Raw genomic sequence first — 21,549 nt, forward strand, 5'->3', positions numbered from 1 at the left:
ACAAGACCAAGCGTGCATCATCTCGGTTTAGCCCTCTTGAGTCACACATAGTGAGGAACCGTCGCACATGGTCTTCCGCATCTTCAGTGATGACACTTTTCAAGGTTGGTAGTTTAACTTGCACACGGTTAAGGACAGTAGCCAATGGCTCCGGCACTGGTGCAACTACCATAGGGTTGGAAGAGGAAGATGTTAAGGGAACGAGAAAGAACCCTACGATGATTAGTTTGAAGAGGAGAACGAAGGGGTGAATTACCTCCAGAAGCTCTAGTCTTCCGGGGCATACACAACACTCCTCTCACCGCAATGACGTCACCAAAAAAGAAAAAGAAAATTTTTTGAGACTATCCTTGATCTCTAGGAGAGTCTCACATGATCGCCAAATTTTGTCTTAGCTGTGGATGACTCCGTCGATCCTCGCTAAAGGAGCTCGCAGACTACTTACACAAACATTATGGTTGGGGAAAAGTGAGAGTGGATCCTCTCAGGGAAGTATACCCACCAAGGATGAGTCATCCTCTCACTGACTAGACATGCAAGACCTACGCTCTACACTATCTATCGTGCTCTCCAATCGCCTCCTAGCACGGCAGTATCCCCACAGACTACTCACTCACGTCACACCCTCCACTGTCCACTCACTCACACCACACACACAGAGAGATAGACCAAACACCACAAAAGTGTAACATTGTATACCAAAATGTCAAAAAGAGAATAATACAAGAGTTTGAGCTCCAAGAGAGAATGTTCTATCGAAGCCAATCTCTTACCAGCCAGACCCCTACAAGAGTCAATGTGATACAGCAACCAATGTGCTGCCAGCTAGCTTGTGATACAAGAGAGAACGATTTCCTTAACTATTGAGATATTGAGTTCAACTAGTGCCACAGCGGACATTGATGATCCACTTAGGTAATAGCTTTCGCACTTACACTAAAGTAAGCATCCTGTCATTGAAAGAAAGATTGAAAGCTTATGTATCATGGTTTTACGGAAGTGAGGAATTTGAGGAGGACTGACTGTGAGCTTCCCAAGCTCATTCAAGCAAGTATAGGCTAGGTGCAGTTGCATAAGTTAGACAAGTATAGGCTAGGTGCATTCTTGTATGGTATTGTAATATTAAGTCCAATGTCAAGCTAGCACAAAGGGAGAGGCCATTTGTTTAGCTCAGCTCCTAGAGATTAAGCATAACCATGGGAAGCCAAAGGTTGCATAATCAAACTCTAGTAAGGTTTAGTCATCTAAGCTTAATGGCAAGGACAAATATCAAGGTAAAGAGGATTCCCGGTCTTCTAGTTAGTAAGTAGCATTCAGCTCAAGTAGCATTCAATGTTCAAGTAGCATTCAACACAAGTAGCATTCAATGTTCAAGTAGCATTCAATGTTCAAAGTCAAGATGGGGAAAGGCCTAGCTTAAGCCCAAAGGAGAGGATAAGTCAAGGAGTCTTAGGAGGCAAGTTGTGCAGTACAAGAAGGATAACCGATGCCTTTATTGTCACGTCTAAATCATAGTTAGTGCCCCAAGAGTGTTAGTAGTGAGGCGGCCATAACGACTCCAGTTAGTAGTAGCAGACCAATTTTAGGGTTTTATAGTCACTAAATTTGAGGCTCAGCAGACTCGGGTTTTATAGTCACTAAATTTTAGCTGAAAAATCATACTACAAATTGGGTTATGTGAGCACTGGTTTCTAGTATTAATGGCAAGGCTTTTAGGCATCCATGCATCTGCTACTGGAGTGAGAGCCATCTAGGAGTGTCTCTATCTCAGCGTTTTGCATAGGAAAGAAGGGAGGTTTAGTGCTGTAGTAGGGCGCCCATTCATCAGCGTTTTCCATTGCCATCTAGGCTAGGGAAGAAAGGGACAAGGTAGGGTAGGGGTAGGACAGGCAGGCAAGCAGCAGCAGTGGTGCAGCTAGCGGCAGCTCGACAGCGTGTGGTAGCGGCAGTGGCGGCGCAACAGGCAGTACGGCGGTGGTGTAGGCAAGAGACTCTCTAGCATTTTAAAGCATTCGAGCGCGTTCTCACACTCCAGCAGCTCTGTGTATGTGTGTGAATAGTGCGTTGGAGAGATTCATTTGGCACTTGTAATTGGTCATCCCTCTCTGGTGGTGAGCCTGTGAGCCTGAGCTTTCGAGGTCATGTATAAGGTGTTGTAAGTAAATGGATTAAAGTCTAGATTTTGCGAGGGTCTTTCTCTCTGCTGTGCATTTCTCTCTATTTTAGTGCAGAGACTCGAGGGCATAGGCTTTAGAATTGGCATCAGAGCCTCCAAATTCGCCAAAATTTTCGATTCTCTTGGGCGCTGTCAGCACGATTCTGGAGGAGGAATTACCCGGTGTCGTCTTCGGTTGTTACCAGCAACATGGCTTCTCCTCCTAAGGAGATGGTGGAGCTTTTGGCAGGCATGCGTGCTATGTAGACGGCTATGACAGAACTCACATCTTGTATGGCCGCTTTGGAATCAGGGCAATAGGAGTCTACCGGCAGTGTAGGTAGGTTCTCGAACTCCTACTATACCTTTGGCTGTCCCTCTTTGAGGGATGGGTCTTTGCGAGCTTGGATGGCATCCGGGTCGATCGGCAATCTTTTTTGGCAGGGTAATGCCGTTCGCGCTTCCGAGCTTTTCACACCTTCTCGCAGCCCTTCTCACAGGTCTTCAAGCAGTTCTTGAGCAGCACGGGAAGACCCCCCCACCAACGATGACATGCTTCGGCTTCGGTTGGAGGTGGGGATGCCATGGCTTGGGAGTAGAGCACCTAGTTGCTCAAATTGATTAAACTTTCCAAGTTTTCTGGCAAGATGGATGGTGAGGTCGTCACCAATTGGACGCAGAAGATGTCAGCCATGCTGTATACAGCGGGCGGTTCGGATGTATTTCAGCCTCACTTGGTCCGGTTGACCTCCTCTGGTGGGAGGATCATGAACAAGACCAAGCGTGCATCATCTCGGTTTAGCCCTCTTGAGTCACACATAGTGAGGAACCGTCGCACATGGTCTTCCGCATCTTCAGTGATGACACTTTTCAAGGTTGGTAGTTTAACTTGCACACGGTTAAGGACAGTAGCCAATGGCTCCGGCACTGGTGCAACTACCATAGGGTTGGAAGAGGAAGATGTTAAGGGAACGAGAAAGAACCCTACGATGATTAGTTTGAAGAGGAGAACGAAGGGGTGAATTACCTCCAGAAGCTCTAGTCTTCCGGGGCATACACAACACTCCTCTCACCGCAATGACGTCACCAAAAAAGAAAAAGAAAATTTTTTGAGACTATCCTTGATCTCTAGGAGAGTCTCACATGATCGCCAAATTTTGTCTTAGCTGTGGATGACTCCGTCTCGGTCCTCGCTAAAGGAGCTCGCAAACTACCTACACAAACACTATGGTTGGGGAAAAGGGAGAGTGGATCCTCTCAGGGAAGTATACCCACCAAGGATGAGTCATCCTCTCACTAACTAGACATGCAAGACCTACGCTCTACACTATCTATCGTGCTCTCCAACCGCCTCCTAGCACCGCAATATCCCCGCAGACTACTCACTCACGTCACACCCTCCACTGTCCACTCACTCACACCACACACACAGAGAGATAGACCAAACACCACAAAAGCGTAACATTGTATACCAAAATGTCAAAAAGAGAATGATACAAGAGTTTGAGCTCCAAGAGAGAATGTTCTATTGAAACCAATCTCTTACCAGCCAGACCCCTACAAGAGCCAATGTGATACAACAACCAATGTGCTGCCAGCCAACCTGTGATACAAGAGAGAACGATTTCCTTAACTATTGAGATATCGAGTTCAACTAGTGCTACGACGACGGACATTGATGACCCACTTAGGTGATAGCTTTCGCATTTACACTAAAGTAAGCATCCTGTCATTTCTGTTACCCTTGCAACCAAGGGACACTTATTTTTAAAGCTTTCCACAAAACATCCTTGAGGATTAAACCTCACTTGAGGATTAAACCTCACTTGCAGACCCCTCCTCTCAACCATTTGTCCAACAGAAACCATGTTCTTTGTAATATTTGGAACATGAAGTACATCAGTCAAGTACTTCATTTTTTCATCCTACATAGACAATGGCACTTTACCAACATGTGCAATGGGATACGTAATATCATCACCTGTTTTTACGTAACCTTATTTTTTCATTTTTTACATATCTCTAAACCACTCAGCATGACTAGTCATGTAGTTAGAGGCGCCAGAATTCACATACCATATATCTTGAGATCCTAACACATCTCTTATTATGGAACTAAGCATGTGCTGCATCACAGCTACTCACTTCTGTCATCACCTCCATGTTTGTTAAATGATACATAGTTGTCTTGTTGCAACTTTCCACTGTTAATGTCATTCTGCTTTTTGTAGCAGTCCTTTGCCATGTGTCTTGGTTTGCCACAGTAATAGCACTCTATGCTATTTGCATTTTGATTTCTTTGCTAACTACCTCGGCCTCTTTGGCTCCCCCTACCTCTAGACTGGACTCTTCCACCTGTGTATGATTGCTGCTGTGAATCATTGAATTGTTGTTGTCCAGAATTCTGATTTCCTTGTCGGCCACCACCTTGGTCTCGACCACGCCCTCTACTTAACTTAGAGTAGAAGGCCTGTTCCGATGTGTTCTTACTTTGTGATAAAGAAGAATCCTCACCTAAAGTCTTTTCTTCTATGATCAGCATAGATATCAAGTCTTGAAATTTGGGAATATTCTCCCTAACTGCATGGAGGTCTTGAATGGCTTGTCCTCTTTGTCAAGCCCATTGAAACAGACACTCACCAACTCATCATCCTCCACTGATACATTGATAGACCCAAGGGATTCAACAATGCCCTTGATCTTTAAGGCATATTCATTGATGGACATGCTTTTCTTTTCCACAGTATGAAACTCTTGCTTTAACTGCAACTTCCTTGCCTTTGTGTTAGTCTGGAACATCTGAACCAGATTCTGCCATACAAGTGCTGGAGTGTTTGCATCCTGTGTGTGTTCTATCATAGTGTCTGTGACACTAATTGAAAGCTAGTACATGACTTTTCTTACACCCTGATTCCAATCCTTGAATGCCTTTATATCTACAGGAGTGGCATTCTCCTCAGATAACTCTGGAGGCTCCTCATTGTCTCCTTCTACATAATCCCAAAATCCTTTATCTATTTGGAAATTGGGCATTCTGAACTTCCAAGCATGAAAAATATTCTTATCCAGTTTCTCACTAACAATCTGATTAATTCCATCAAACATGTTTTCCTGCACCAATCAAATAACCTGCAAATAGACAACTTTTATATACAACCTGTAATACAGCAATATCTATTAATTGTTGCAATAGTAGTACTTCAGCACAGCCTATGTGTCACCAAATATGACCAGAGTACATGTACATACACCCAGTATCAAACCTTGTCTACACTTTCAAAATGCACTGCTGCACTACAAGACTTTTCTTCTATGATGAGCATAGACATCAAGTCCCGAAAGTTGGGAATATTCTCTCTAATTGCAATGGAGGTCTTGAATGGCTTGTACTCTTTGCTAAGCCCATTCAAATAGAAACTTACCAAGTCATCATCTTCCACCGATACATTGATAGACCCAAGGGATTCAAAAATGCCCTCGTCGATCTTTAAAGCATACTCATTGATTGACATGCTTTTCTTTTCTAGAGTATGCAGCTCTTGCTTTAGCTGCAATTTCCTTGCCTTTGTGTTGGTTTGGAACATCTATACTAGATTCTGCCATGAACTACTGGAGTGTTGGCATCCTATATGTGTCCTATCATCATGTCTGTGGCACTAATGGAAAGCCAATACATAACTTTTCTTGCACCCTGGTTCTAATCCTTAAATGCCTTTATGTCTGCTAGAGTGGCATTCTCTTCAGACAACTCAGGAGGCTCCTCGTTGTCTCCTTCAACATAGTCCCAAAATCCTTTACCCATAAGAACATTGGTCATTTTGAACTTCTAGGAATGGAAGTTGTTCTTATCCAACTTCTCACTTGCTGACAATCTGATTGATTCCGTCACAAGACATGTTTTCTTGTAACAATCAAAAAACTGACAGACAATTTCTCTATGCAAATTGTAACATAGCAATATCTTGCACAGCGGTACTTCAGTACAACCTGTAGGTCACCAAATCTGACCAAAGTACATGTACACACAGTCTACACTCCCAAAATGCACTGCTGCATTACAATAACCAGATTTCGACGAGAGACAATTCTTAACTTGAACTTCATGAAACTATCAAAAATACCTTGTAGTGATTGAATGAAGACTGAGACGCACCGAAAACGTGATTCTCGTCGAAAAACTCAGGCACCTTTAAGCTCGCGAAGACAACTCCTCAATTGGAGATGTGTAGCTCCCAGAGCTATCATGGGGTATTGTACCTAAACCAAGAAGGGAAAGAGATGGTGATGCTCTTACCCATGTACCGCTTTCTTGCTTGCCTGTTCTTACTTCTTGCTTGCCTCCTTAACTCTCACACAAACCAGAGCTCTGATACCATATAGAGAATATAGAGGAGAGAGAGATCTTGAGTTCCTTGCAAGAAAAAAAAACGCACACACACACACACAAGAGAGTGCAAGACACAAGAGAGAGATGGATGGCTGATTTTTTTAAAATCTTCTTCTCTTCTCTACTACAACAACATAACTAAAAGATAAGAGTACATACATAAAGGGAAAGTAATCTCCTACAACATATAAAGTGGTCGGTCTATAGTGTGAACCTAACTATATGAGCTAGCGCTATAACTATGCCATAACTCTAGTACTCCAAAGTGGTTGTCACATAGCCTGTCCTCCATTGGCCGCATATCAACCATAATCTCACCAACCATGTTGGTGACATAAGTGTGGAAGCTATCACCCAAGCGGGTCATCAATGTCCGTTGTAGCACTAGTTGAGCTTGATATCTCAACAACAAACACCTATGACATGACACTATCATTGTTACTTCTTCATCACAAGGACACCATATGAAAGCATTTTGGGCCTCAACTATCATCTTGGCCCTTTTATCTACCCTAACTGGTGAATGAAGGTGGCAACTTCAACTCTAAGAGGATCCTCCTTCTTTTCCTCTTCAATAATGCCAAAAGCCCTCCATATTCCAGTGGTGTTGCTGCTTTCACCTCTAGCATGTTCTTGTCTGCAAGGTCTACCGCTTGGCCTGTTTTGAGCTTCTTGTAGAGCTCATGCACTTCAAACGTCATTGTGCATGCTTCTATTACGGCATCAAATTTAGGTTCCTTTTCTTTGAGGTGCATGAAAGATTGAAGAGCTTTACTTAAGATGCTTGGCAAACGTAGTAGTATTAGAGGGATTGCTAGTAGATGAAGCCATGACAAAGGAGTTTACAAAGAGCCTATTGCAATATGAATATATAAGGGGAGGGTGGTGTGGGATGTGTCTAGAATAAGAGTATCTATTTTATTTATAACTTTCAAAGGAATAAAAAATACTTTTTAAAGCACTAGAGTTCTTACTTTAAGCATATGTTACTACTCCTCTGAATGAATGAATAAGCGAATACATAAGCAGTGTGCTTTGTGTCTTAAGATGCTAAGAGGTGTGGTACAAAACGTCACATGCATTCAGTATGTCGGTTGAATTATCATGGCTATAAGTATTAAATAACTAAGGATAAAACTATGGGTTAACACCTAGCATGCCCGATGGGCAGTCCGCCCTGCGGACAAAAGTCGAACGAGGATAGGTAAAAGTGAAACCGGATTCTGTAACTTCTTCAAAGAAATGCTTCCGAGAAACCTAATACGATTCTATCTAAAGGGTTTCTAAAATCTATATCTATAATATGGGCTGATGGATGTGCTTGCCTATAAGAATGAAATTGAGATTGTAAATAATTTAAGAAAGAATGTGCCGGATTATCTGGATTATTAGCTTCCTCTACATCTTTTGTCTGCTCTTCTGCTTTCAACTGGTTACTTTGACCATATAGTCAAGTAACGGCATTTTGGCATCGTGCACAACCAGCTCCTCTGGAAGACTGAGACCCTCAGCCCTCTGTACAAATTCTTTGAGCCTTCTAGATCTCTCGGTATTGTGTCTTTCTAGATCATCCGGTGGTGTGGTTGGTTCAACGATTGTACATTTTTGCTGAAGTGTGCAACTATTTTCTGTACCAACCACCAATTGGAGGGAAGAGGTAAATCATTGGTGGATTGCAATGTTTCCACTACTTCCAAATGCAATTTGATCACTTCTGTAACTCCCTCTCCAACACTTGTGTTAATCCTTGGAGTTCCCCTATCTTGTCTTCATTTTCTTTGACATATTCGTTGTGGTCATCATCATGAAGTCTTTGAAGATTTAGTGCTTGCAGCTTTTTCCTTAAATTTTTTAATTTTGGCCAAATCTTCCAATTGGGCAGCATTATGCTCCTCTAGTTTGTTGATTTGCCAGCTTTAATGCTTTAGCTTCATTCTCGAATTGCTCTGCATATGATGGAAGTCTCTGCTCTTGAATCAAAATGTATTGTAATATAATTTGAGCAAATTCTAGATCTTATGATGGACCAACTTGGTCTCCTTTGTCTTTTCCTGCATATTTCTCTTGAGTTGTTTCGGATGCTGATTCTATGCGGATGGTCCCACTCCTCCATGTCCTTTAGCTACTCCCCCAAATTTCCCTGTCCCGTATTCATCATCATTCTATTGTCGGGGTACATCCAGGCAGCATGTCAATTCAATGATTTTCTTAAATTGTTGTATATATCTAGCATAAAGACTATCATAAGCTCCCGGCGGGCGGATACAAGCTTCATATGTATCCACTTTTCTGGCACACAATTCGTAGACTTCTGCATCATATTGTACATCAAGAGCACTAATTCGGCTTTGTAGTACCCTGCCTGGTTGCTCTGTTTGCCTTTGCTTCAGCTTCACGTTGCTCCATGACAAACAGATGCTCACTTAATAGATGTTCATTTTGGAGCTCAACATTTATACATCTTTTCTACAGGGTTCTGATTTCCTACTCCCTCTACACTTTTTCTTGTTTAACCTGAGAAATCTCATTGGCATGCATATCAACAATACTTCAAAAATGTGTTTGTTCCCTTTCAAGGAGTTGTACTTGTTGTTTAACTTCTGCTGAAAGTGTTTGAAGCTTTTCCTTTGTTTTTCAGAGCTCTTCTCTGATTTCATCTACTCCCTACTGATGAAGAGATACAACTTTGTCTACACATCGCGAGAGATATTTGCAACAAGCAGCTTCTATCTTTTCTGGATTAATATCATCAACTGTATCCGAAAAAGAGATTTTGGTGGAGCATTGTTATTGACCAGTTGGATCCGAAAGGATTGTGCCTTTGTTGGTTGATGTATGTTGCTCCTCCTCCTATGTTTCTTTTGTAGAGCAGCTATTCCTTACACTTGATTCTTTTTATTGCACTTATCCTTATGCATGGAACCAAATGCACCTCTAGTAGAGCCGTCTGCTCTGCAAATCCAGGGTGCTCTCTGCAAAACTTATTGGTGCATGAATTGAATAAAGAGACCAATCTTGGTTTTGGAGTTAGGCCCAATGTTCTTCAATTGTGTCTTCAACTTTGCTAGTATAGGATGCGAACCCATGCAACTAGATTCCCTGGCCTTTTTTGACATGTAAGGTACCTTATATGTTAAGATTATCATTTCAACAAAACGATAAATAAAAAATGAAATCTGTTGTGGGCATCTTGATGGTTGATGAGCTTGTACTCTTTGGCTGAACTTTTGGAGCCAAAATAGAACTCCATGTCCTCCTTTGTGGCAGCGTACATCGATAGTGCCTTCTAATGGGAGATTGAAAATCTGAGAAACATATTCGAGGGTGAAGGCAAAGTTGCCATTTCAATTTTTATGACTGCGTTCTTCTGTACTTCCAGCAGTTGTTTCAATACTTTAGGACCATGTGGTATCTGGTTCCATGGCATGGATGCAAACTGTAATAGGCCCACTTTCTCCAGCCATGCTCTGTTTTTGTTAAGATTGACATCCATGGTTGCTATGTAAGTCTTTCAAATTCCACCATGGTTGCTGCTTTGAAGTATGGAGGACAAAGTACGTGAAGGCAATAAGCAGAAAGAAAACAGAAAGAATAGCGAGCATGAAGAAAGCCAAGAAAGCGAAAAGTGCAAAGTGAGCTCTAGTAAAAGATTGTACGCGAAAACGATGAAAAGTAGATCATATGAATGTTAAACCGTGGTAATGATAATCTCAACGGAAAAAGATTTACCCACGATTTCATGATAATGACAATGATGAAGTTGCACTCTATTCAAAAGAGCAGGGGGTGGTGACGTGAGTTAAGAATGATTAAAGAAAGGTTGCGACATTTTATGATAATAATGGCCCAATTTGGTAATGCACGAGCCAATGTATGAGTGCAACATGGACTGCGACATTTGGTAGCTGCATGTATGATAGGAACAGTGTAGACTAGGACAGACGTCGGTTCAGGTAACTGTGCGAAATAGGGCTTTAACCGAGAACCATTTACAGGCTTTGGAAGTTTCACACACCATACAGTGTCACTAATTCAAATGTGCCAGTGCCAAGTTTGGAAAATATCTGGTATGGGCCCGTCCATCCGCAACTTTAATTTACCCGGATAAGAACCCATCCTAGAATTAAACAATAAAACTAAATCAATAATATCAAAAAATCAAAATTCTATTTTGCGATCGATCCATAGCTTCCTCCGGTGCTGGATGACATCAGATGTCCAGACACTTTACAACCGCTTTTCTTCCAGGGCCAATAACTATTCCAATCGGTGTGCTTTGGATTCTTCGGCCACCACAAATTCCATTGGAACCACCGCCTCTAGTCCATAGACCATGGAAAATGGCATTTGTCCTATTTGCTGACTTGTAAGCTATCCAAAATGCCCAAAGTGAGGAGTACAACTTTTGATCCCAATCTGTCTGGTTTTCATTGACCACTTTCTTCAAGATTCTCAATAAGATTTTGTTGGAAGATTCAGCTTGACCATTGGCTTGACTTTGGACTTCTTATGAATAATCATATGGCATTAGTTAATCTTTTAATTACTCCATTCAGAAAATGTCCACCTTGATCACACTGACTAACTCAATTGGGCATCCAAATCTAGTCATAATCATTTCATAAAGAAAATTTACAAACAAAATTGGCTTTATTATCTTTTAATTCTTTTGCTTCCACCCATTTGGTACAATAATCTGTGGCTACCAAAATATATTTATTGCCGATTCGCCGAGCTGGTGGTTTAAATGGTCTGACAAAATCTAGACCCCATTTCTGAAAAGGTTCCATGAAGCACTAGATTGTGGGGCATCGAATCCAAGCACTTGGTTGACCTTATTGCTGATAAACATCACACTCTCAAAAAAACTTCCATGCATCTTTAATCACTGTAGGCCACCATAATCCAGCTTGAAATATTTTCGGCGTGTTACCTCTCCATAAAAATTTTTGCCAAAACTGACACCTTGGTGTGCTTCCATCAATACTGCTTGTTGTACTCGGACACACTGGCAAATTATTTGATCAATGCCCATTTTGTATAATTGAGTCGCAGTTACCAAAAAGGTTTTACTTCAGAGAGCTAAACGATTCCAAAGATCTAGTTATACCAGCTCTAGGAAATTTCCTTCTATTAAGAACATAAGCATTTCGTCATACCAATTTGGAGCTATAGTAATTTGGAACAAATCTGCATCTAGTAAACTTATCTGAGACACCTTTTGGAGCTTTTCCAGTGTCTATGGAGGACAAAAAATCTGTGAGACGACTGCATGTTGATTTCCTAGTGTATGACAAACAATAAATTCAATTCTTGTAATATCAACACCCACCTTGCTAATTTTACTGATAAATTGAGCTTATTGACCAAAAATACCAAAGCTTGATGATCTACATGAAAAGTAAATTTACTGCCCAGATAATGCCGGAACTTCTTTACTAAATAAATCATTCCAAGTGGTTCGTAAAGTAGTAGAATAATTCTTTTTAGATCATCCGGTTGGCATAATAAACTGGCTGGTACCATCCATCCTCAGACTCTTGCATAAATACACTTTCAATGGCTACATCAGAGGCATCAACCAAGACATGGAATGGTTTGGACCAATTTGGTGGTTGAACAATCTTTGTGACTGCTAACATCAATTCTATATACCGAAAAGATTGTTGACAAGCTTCCCATCCATACATACAGAACATCTTTCTTTGTGAGAAGGTACATCGGCCACATCTGCCAGATACCAAGGAATCTGTTATGCCATTTAATCTGACCCAGAAATCTTTGTAATTCTTTGATATTGTGGGGTGCCAATAAAGCCTTAATTACTTCCACCTTCTTGGAATCAACCACAATTTTGGTTGCTAATACTGCATGCCCTATAGGATTCCACCGCGGTGATTACAAATGCACATTTAGCCGGATTGAGACTTAGATGAGTGGTCTGGCACCTTTTGAGGCAGAGTGTCAAAAACAGGAGATGCTCCACCATTTCACTAAAGATACTAAAATCATCCAAGAATACTGTCATAAATGTGACCAAGTAATCACATAGAAAATTTCTCGAACCATTCTATGAAATGTTGTCAGAGCATTCTTCAAACCAAATGCCATCACATTCTCCCCATTCTATAATAAAAGCTATATTTTCTCAATCATCTAGATCCATCAAGACTTGATTATATCCCCACTAAAACCATCCAAGAAAGAAATATCTCATGGCCTGCAACATCTAGCACTGAATCTGTGAACAGAAGTGGAAAAGGATCTATCTATGTTGCAGCATTGAGCTTCAGGTAATCCACACAGACGTGGAGCTTTCCTTTATTTTTTGGCAAAATCACGATCGACAGCCAAGTCACCTTATACATCATATATATGAATTTTACTTTCAAGAGTTTATTAATTTCCTCCTTAACTTGATTTGCATAATTCAGGTTCATTCGGTATCATTGTTGTGACGGGAACGGCATCCTCCTTAACATTGATATGATGTTGATGAAACTGAGGATCAACTCCCTTCGTATCTTTATAACTCCAAGAAAATACATCCACATATAATTTTAATAATTTCTAGAGTTTTTGTTTAAATTCTACATCCAGCACTGATGACGCAAACCATATTTGGATCCTCTGCATCACCCAGATTCGTGTATTCGAGGTCATCTGCTCTCACCATGTGGGACTATGCTTCATTGCTCTCTCATGATTTTCTTCTACCTAGATGAGAGCTTGAACTCTAGTACACCTGCATGGGGGTTTTTTTTGGCAAGCATTTTCGAGCGAGTGCTTTTTGGGAATCGAGCAAGCGAATTCCAAAAAGATACCCCCCGGCCATGAAGAGAGTGAGCCAGAGGGAGTGAACACAAAAAAACATGTCAACATCACATCCTCTACATTGAGGTTATTGGTTCAATCTGAAAAATAAAACCAAGTTCATTCACTTCAACTTCCAAACACAGAAATGTCAAACCCCCCTCCATGAAGAGAGAGAGGGGCAAAGCAAGTCGGAGAGAGCAACATGACATAATTATTTTGAGAGGGAGAGCACGAGAGTGAGCTAGAGGCAATGAACATAGAAAAACATGTCAACATCACATCCTCTACATTGAGATTATTAGTTCAAAGTGAAAAATAAAACCAAGTTCATCCACTTCAACTTCCAAATACAGAAATGTCCAACCCCCCTCCATGAAGAGAGAGAGGGGTGAACAAGTTGGAGAGAGCAACATGACATAATTATCTGAGAGGGAGAGCGTAATAGTGAGCTAGAGGGCGTGAACACAGAAAAACATATCAAAATCACATCCTCTACATTGAGGTTATTAGTTCAAACTGAAAAATAAAACCAAGTTTATTCACTTTAACTTCCAAATATAAAAATGTCAAAACCAGCCTCGCGCTTGTTCTCCGTGGTGTGGGCACAAAAAGTAAGCGAACGATATTCGTACCCTTTCGCACTTCCTCTACACCAAGATACGCTCAGATGATTCATCAATAAAACCATGGGATCACCATATCGCAATTAAGCCCACCACTTTGTCCTTAACTTGAGAAATAGAATCATCATTTCCAAGAAGTGGAAAGGATGTGAGAACTTTCCATGCTTGTGCACCATCTATGGTCTTTTGCTTGATCTCCACATTGGTGGCCTCCCTTTGGATACGTGCAACAACTTCAATGCTAACATTTGATGAGGCCATCACAAAACAAAACTAAGGAGGGTGGTGTACTAAACAAGGCTTCGTGGTAATGGTGTATAACAAAGTGCTTTGGAGTTTACCTCTATATTTATAGCAGTGGGAGAGGTGCACTTTTCTTTTTCAACAAACAAATTAAAAATAATATTTATCTTTTTTAATGCTAATAATAAAGGCATCTTTCCTCGAATTTCTACACCACAATAATAAAGGCATGTTTTGAACTTGTTTGGGAAAGAGCGAGTATGTATTGGAGCACCTTAACCCTCTCTCTTCTCTCCTCTTGCAGGATTTCAAACCCATGAATGCTCGTAACGTGAATACAATTCATCAATACATGACAACATTCTACAATTCATCAATAGAGGGAGGGGGGGAGATAGACATTGCACAATTGAACCCCCTCTACAAACAATGAGGTTACTTCCACAAAGGTTACATAAGTCCCAAAATACTAGAGGTCAACTAATTATCCATGCATTTAATTGTCTAAATTAGGGTACGTTCTCCTACAAGACAAGGCATTGTAAAGCTCAACGTCGGATAGGATAGGTTGGTGGATGAACATATTCTTGCTCTGGCTTAAGCCTAGCACAAGTAATAAATGAAGTACAAGTGCTTGCTTGCAAGATACAGCTTCTTCTTGGATTCTCTATCTGCAAAATCTAGACATGTACAACATGGTTCGTCTTTCACATGCATATCATATTTTCCCACGTGTGCATCATCCCCATGCGATTCGATCTTTAAAACTTCATACTTGTGCTTCACTCTCTTCACTTATTCTACCACCACAGCTTTCACTTTCAAAGTGGCCTTTATTTTTTTGGCTGCTTCCTTTGATATATCGACATGTGGTACTTGACTCTTATGGCATTTCGCATGCATGAGCCACCAACCTCTATGTTAGTAGTGGACCCATATGGTGGATCTTTTGAAGTTGTAGTTGTAAAGAACCTTGAAGCCCCACTGCTACACGATGGGGTGGGCATAACACTTTCTGCATTCTTGCTCTCCACCTGGTATCCACCTTCCTATAATGAATATACCTCCTCGTGTGAGGTTGGTTCCTATAGCAACTGGCCATATCTTGGGTGGTGGATTGGGATTTGGGTCTATGTTGGTGTCCACAATATAGGAATGAAGCATGTGGTGAGGGCAATACCACATCCATTGTCAAATGAGACCCATTAGGCTGCTTGCGATAGCCTTCAAAGGAAGGTGCAAGCACACCCTTACTAGATTTGACTATGTGTTGCCCACACCTCTTACCCCCACAAGGCGTTCCACTACATGTGCGACCTTGTTTGCCAATGCATGTCCTTTGGATTTCCCACGTTGCTTCATTCACCTTGCGCTCAATGACATTGCCCTCTATGACTTCCGATGTTCCTTCTGGAGTACATTAGGATATTTTGGAGGTCATTTGTAGGGCCTTGTAAGAAAATCGTCGATTCTTATTTTCTCTCTCTAGAAAAAATCTTGAAAGATTAGAATAAAGAATGTAAAAGTCATAAAAGTGTAGTCTCTGAGCCAGAGAGGTAAATCTTCTCCTAGGTGGCTGTCATAAAGTTCGTTTTGGAACCTTCTTTGAAATGATACATTCAAAACTGCAAGAATAAAGTTAGTTCAAGAGAGGATGTTATTGCATGGAAGATAGTTTGGAGGGAATGAGAACCTTCATCTCCAATTTTAAAATACAAATGCAAGCCTTCTCTCACCATAGTGAGTCATATTCTTTCACTTTGCCTTATATCCAACTTACTCATTTCTAGAACACTTCAATGGAGAACAACCATGTACAAAATCATTCTATTGAAGAGTCTAATCATGAAAGCATTAAGAGAAAGTACCATCTGCACATTGATCTAGATAGTGAGTATGCGCCCATTAAAAAATGCAGAATTGGTCAACTATTGCTCTCATCATATGTCAAAAATAATATGAGGTTGTCGAGGGAAGCAACACATAGATATTTGGTGTGATAACTCCATCTATCCTATTGACCCCCGTACTGCTTCACATCCTCCTTTTTCAAACCCCACAACTCTCTTGCATTTTGCAGGTGATGGCGCCAAAGGCTTACTAGGATATTACAAGTTAATTTCTTATATGCAAGAAAGAGAGAGGCATTATTCACGACATTTAGCAAGTGAGCTTCTTGGCTTGTCTACTGAATTCAAGACATAGAAAGTTAGATTGGAAAAACAAGAGTGTCAAATCAACAAACTAAGAAGTGACCTCCGCAAATATAGAGAAAAAGACACAAGCATTGGACCGCGCATACGAAGGAGAAAGCTCAAAAACATCGAGAACTTGAGGCCCGATTCTGGAGGCCTGAAGAAGAGAACCCAAGCCATAAGGTAATATTGCACTCAATGCATTCCCATTCACATGTCTTTTATGTTAGGAGTTAATATTATTTTATTTGCGAGGCTGCTTTGTGATTTACATGTTCTCTATGTTAGTAATGAGTAGTGTTCTATTTGTAGGGTTGTCATACATCCTAATAAAGAGAATATCAATCCCAAACTTAATCCAGCAAAGCAATTGAAATCATTAGTAACATAAAGAATGGCAAGAGAAATGATAATGGAGAAGAAGTTCAAGGTGGTTCAACGAGATATAGTGGATGAATTTGTAACCAACAATATAGTTTCAGCTGCGCGGATATTCAATCCACCGCCATGGATTCAAGTGGAGTCAGTCGTAAGGGTTATAGTGCCATCCAAAAGTCAGTGTCATCGATCCTTGAGGCCAAAGGCAATAAAGCAAAGCTACTTCCAACACCTACAAAAGTTTGGAGACATAGGGAGGAATTAAACACAGAACAACTTCACTATGTTGGTCACTCATCCCACATTGTAGGAGAGTTTAAGGGAGAAAGTGACAGCATATTCTACAATGAACACAACAATATATTCATGGACTTGAAGCTCTTACAAAAGAGAATGGTGAAGTTCTATAATATAACATTTGAGGAGACAAGAGGTGTACTTCAATTTGTCATCAAGCTTGATAAGTGCAAGATTATCAAGGAGAAAAAGATGGAAAGGGTCACAATAGCACTTATGAATAGGGCTCTTTCTAATTGCAGTAGGGATGATCCAAAGTATTTTAGTGTGCAGTCTAAGACAAACATCTGGTGGCTAGGGTCATTTGAGGTCAAGAAAGAGGACCATGAATCCTTGTTTTGGGTTTTTCATCATAGACATATCCCCAATCTCATCAAAGAATAGATGAATACAACCAGGATGCTCCATGTAGAGAAAAGGGGGGACTTTCAAGTTCAATGGCATCTTGCGGGTGACTTGAAGACTCTAAAGTGCTTATTTAATTACAGCAAAGGGGCCAATGCAAAGTCTCCATGCCTTTACTGCATGGACTTCACAAGGGTGATGGACTCTAAGTGGTGGAGACGACCACCGAATAGATAAATTTTGGATGAGAACTTTAAACCAGTGTTTGAGATTCCTCTTTCCAATGTGAATATATGCACGCTTCATGCTTTGTGTCATATCGTAAAGAAAGTGGTATATCTCTACATTGGCTTTGCTTGGAAGGTCAAGAGTGTAGCAAAGAGGAAAGAAGCCATCCGTGCATTGGAGAAGGTGCTATATCTGAAATTGGACTATATGAAGGTAATGTCCAAATTCTGAAGGACACTAAAAATGAAAAGGAAGTTCCAATGAAGCCCTCTATTGGAGGTGTTAAGGCAAGATTTTCAAGCCAATGAATAAACAGCAACACAAACCGACAAAGTTAGGAAAGCGATATACAACAACCTATACAAGTAGAATCAAATACCAACAATGGAAAAAGCTGCATAATGCAGTGAAAGGCCATGAAGGTACTTCAAGGAATGTCAAAGTAGATGTTTGGCATTCAATTGATACTCTGTTCCAAATGTGTGAGAAAGTCAACTACTCTCAGCAAGACAAAAAGAGCTTTCAAGACAACTTACAAGCATTCAAAAAAGCATTCAGAGCTGCTTGGACTGACACCAACATTACACACTACATGGTATGTTTCTAGCTTCCTCTTGTTTCCTAGCCCTCGATACATTGTATGTTTTCTTATGCAGCATATTCTCTACAACCACATGCCTTACTTTATCAACAAGTATGTAAATCCTAGCATCTGGAACACACAAGGGCATGAGAAATCACACTATATGGCTCGAAACACATATTTCATGCACACACAACATGGTGGTGGAAAACGTAAGGCAAACAGCCTACAAGAAGTGTTCCAATGGTTCTATAGAAGGATACTGCAACAACCTTGAGGTCATCCAAACTGTTGTAGACACTCAAAGATATTTAAAGGAAGAGATTGAAGCATTCCGAAGCATTTAAAAACTCAGATGCCATACAAGCACAAAAAAAATGGAGAGAACAAAAGATTTTTGGGTTGTTGCAAGATCAGGGTGTCCAGTTTTATCCAGTTTATGCTGGATTGGGACAATGCTTGGAGAGCAAGTTTTGGGGGGCAAGGTACTTAAAATAAGATCAAGCAAATAATAGAAAATACGCTTGCCCTTAAACTAACCAAATATAACTTAAATTAATATAAATTAGTCTAATTAATCAAAATTAATCAAAAATATGATGAAATGATAAAAAAATGATCTTTCCATACTTAGAGTGATCCAATTTATTTTTTCATAGATGCACCATTACAAGCACACTAGTCCCTATAGGTTTTATATGATTCACATCAAAAATGTAATTTTACTAATTAGATTATTAATATTTGTAGGCCTTCTGATAGTCTGGAAGAATTTTGAAAAAGAGATCATTAAAAATCCAACCATTGGATTTGCAATTTTTACTAACCACCACATTCTACTAATGTCTCAATACCTACCCACTCTTTTGATCTACAAGATTGAGGATTTTAAGTGGTAGCTATTGTGGGTACAAAAAGTGGCGTATATTATAACACTTTAAAGACTTTGAAATATTTAAAGAAAATAGACAAATATCTTAAAATTTTCTCAAAAAATCAAGTTAAGCTCCATATTATGCGAAGATCTAAGGTACAAAGTGGGAATCTCATATGAGTTTATATGTAAAAGATATTAGCATTTTATGGAATTAGTTCAAATTCGGGAGGACAGGGTGTATACATTGACTTTGTACCTAAGAAAATGAGGACTTTTGACTATCTAATGCTGAATCAAATTATGCAACTATATTTCCACCCAAAGAATTCTCCATAAAATAAAATATCTATTCAAACTTTTAATATCTACTCAGAACATTAGGGAATGTGGCACGAAACGAAATTCCTTCATTTACTAGGAGAGATTAGCCACTAAAGGTAAACAAATGCCTGTTTTTTTACTATTTACAGGGTGCCTGAGTGGACAAAACTGGGTACCCTGATCTTGCAACCACCCTTTTGTTAATCATCATTGGACAGATAGATGTAACACATAAGTCTTTTACAATGTATCTTTCCATTCTAATGACTTTTGTAATTCTTGTGGTTCTGGCTTTCGTTTATACATTAGCAAATGGTTTTTGCCATACTAATCTAGTTCCTATGGGTTATCTATGCCTAGAGACAATACTACTGCAGCATAGGTATGAAAGTAACCCCTTCGGGTGCTGGTATAACCAGGGTAGCATCCAAAAATTTCTAAGAAAGTGGACTTCTCTATCAAAATAATCTTCTCATAATTGTTAGGAATAATTGTTCCACTTAGAAACAGGGACAATGTCTTGAATAAAAAATTTACAACTCTCCCTTCCTGGCTCATGGCATTGTGGTAGATTATCATCTTTGCCTTAGACAATTTGGGTAAGTAGGATGAGAGAGAGCTGCGTTTCGGCCACAATACTCCCTTTTATGCGTTGCAAGAATTCGTCATTGACTTCAAAGCAAAACAAAATAATTAGGGGAAACATAAATCTACATATCACTTCTCCACACACACACACATATACACAGAACCTGAGTCTCATCTGTCACACAAACAGTTGGTCTTGCCAAAGGTTAATACAACTTTTGATATCTTCTCCTACTCTGTTCATCCACTCCTTTGTGGAGTTATTCAACTTATCATAGCCATATTTGGCCTGAAGCTCCATGAAGGTCCTATTGTTTGGCACAAAGCCATCATCTTTGAACTTATGTGCTTTGCTCAAACATATGCTGAGACACTCTTTACTATTGTAATTCTCCTCCAATGCTAAGTCATCACTGTCATCTTCTGAGACAAAACCACTGCTCTCTTCCTGAAATTTGACAATAGCATAGAGCAAAATCTTCCCTAAGATTGAAAATATTCTGAATGTCAGATAAGAGTACATAACATTTGTTATCCACAATGAATTTTGGCAGTATTGGCCACATTAGACCACATTGGTCCACTTTATAGAGATCTACATCTAGAGGTCTCTTTATGATGCAGAGTAACAATATCCATAGACTTGGCCTCCTCTTCCTCTTGTACTAACTGTATCTCTTCCTCAACTTCTGCCTCTTGAGAAGGTAACTCATCTTCTTGGGGAATCTCATCTTCACAATAGTACCTTCATAGAGCAGTTCTTCACACCTTTCAGGAAGCTCTTTATAGAGGCAGTGCAAGTAGCAGAGGAATCCCAATGGTTCATACAGCAACCTGCAGGCAGCTCATGTGCATGGTACACCAAGTAGGCTTGTAGGAAGATGGGAGTTGCTGGTACTTCTTGTATAAAAAAATGTTTGCCTTCTTGCTTGGTGCACAATCTAGCAAGTGCACATAAGCTTGATCCCTTAGCAATGCAGCCTTCCTTTGGATACTTCTTTTTTGAAACTATATCTCTGTTTTGACAGGTACTCTACATGCTGGTCCAAAATTGACTCTATTGGGCAAAGGCTTGTTAAACATCTCAGCAATTATGTGAAAGTCATCAACAGCTCTAGCATTACAAACAAAATCAAAAAGTCCCTCATCAATTAAGGCAAGATCATTACTCTCAACAATTTCCTCCTTCTTGTCCTTCATGTCTATGCTAAGAACTTACTGCTTCTTCTTCTTCTTCTTCTTCTACATCTCTGTGTGTCACTAGTTGGCCCGTTCTCCTCCTTAGCCTTCGTTGAGAAATCGAAATCCCTCTTAATAGAGGGCCTCTAGCGAGTAGGTCATTTAGAAGACACCAAACTGAGAACACCGAATTTCTCCTGTTCATCTTCATCTGCCCCCATATCCTAGTCTTCTGAATAGGGTTCCTCATCATTATGCTGCTTAACAAAGTAAAGGGGGGAGCTGGATTCTCTCGGCTCCACAGTTGGAAATCCTTGCTCCTCTGTCTGTCCTC

Source organism: Cibotium barometz, chromosome 49, assembly GCF_041138505.1.
Source record: "Cibotium barometz isolate CiBa-2024 chromosome 49, ASM4113850v1, whole genome shotgun sequence".
Taxonomy (NCBI): domain Eukaryota; kingdom Viridiplantae; phylum Streptophyta; class Polypodiopsida; order Cyatheales; family Cibotiaceae; genus Cibotium; species Cibotium barometz.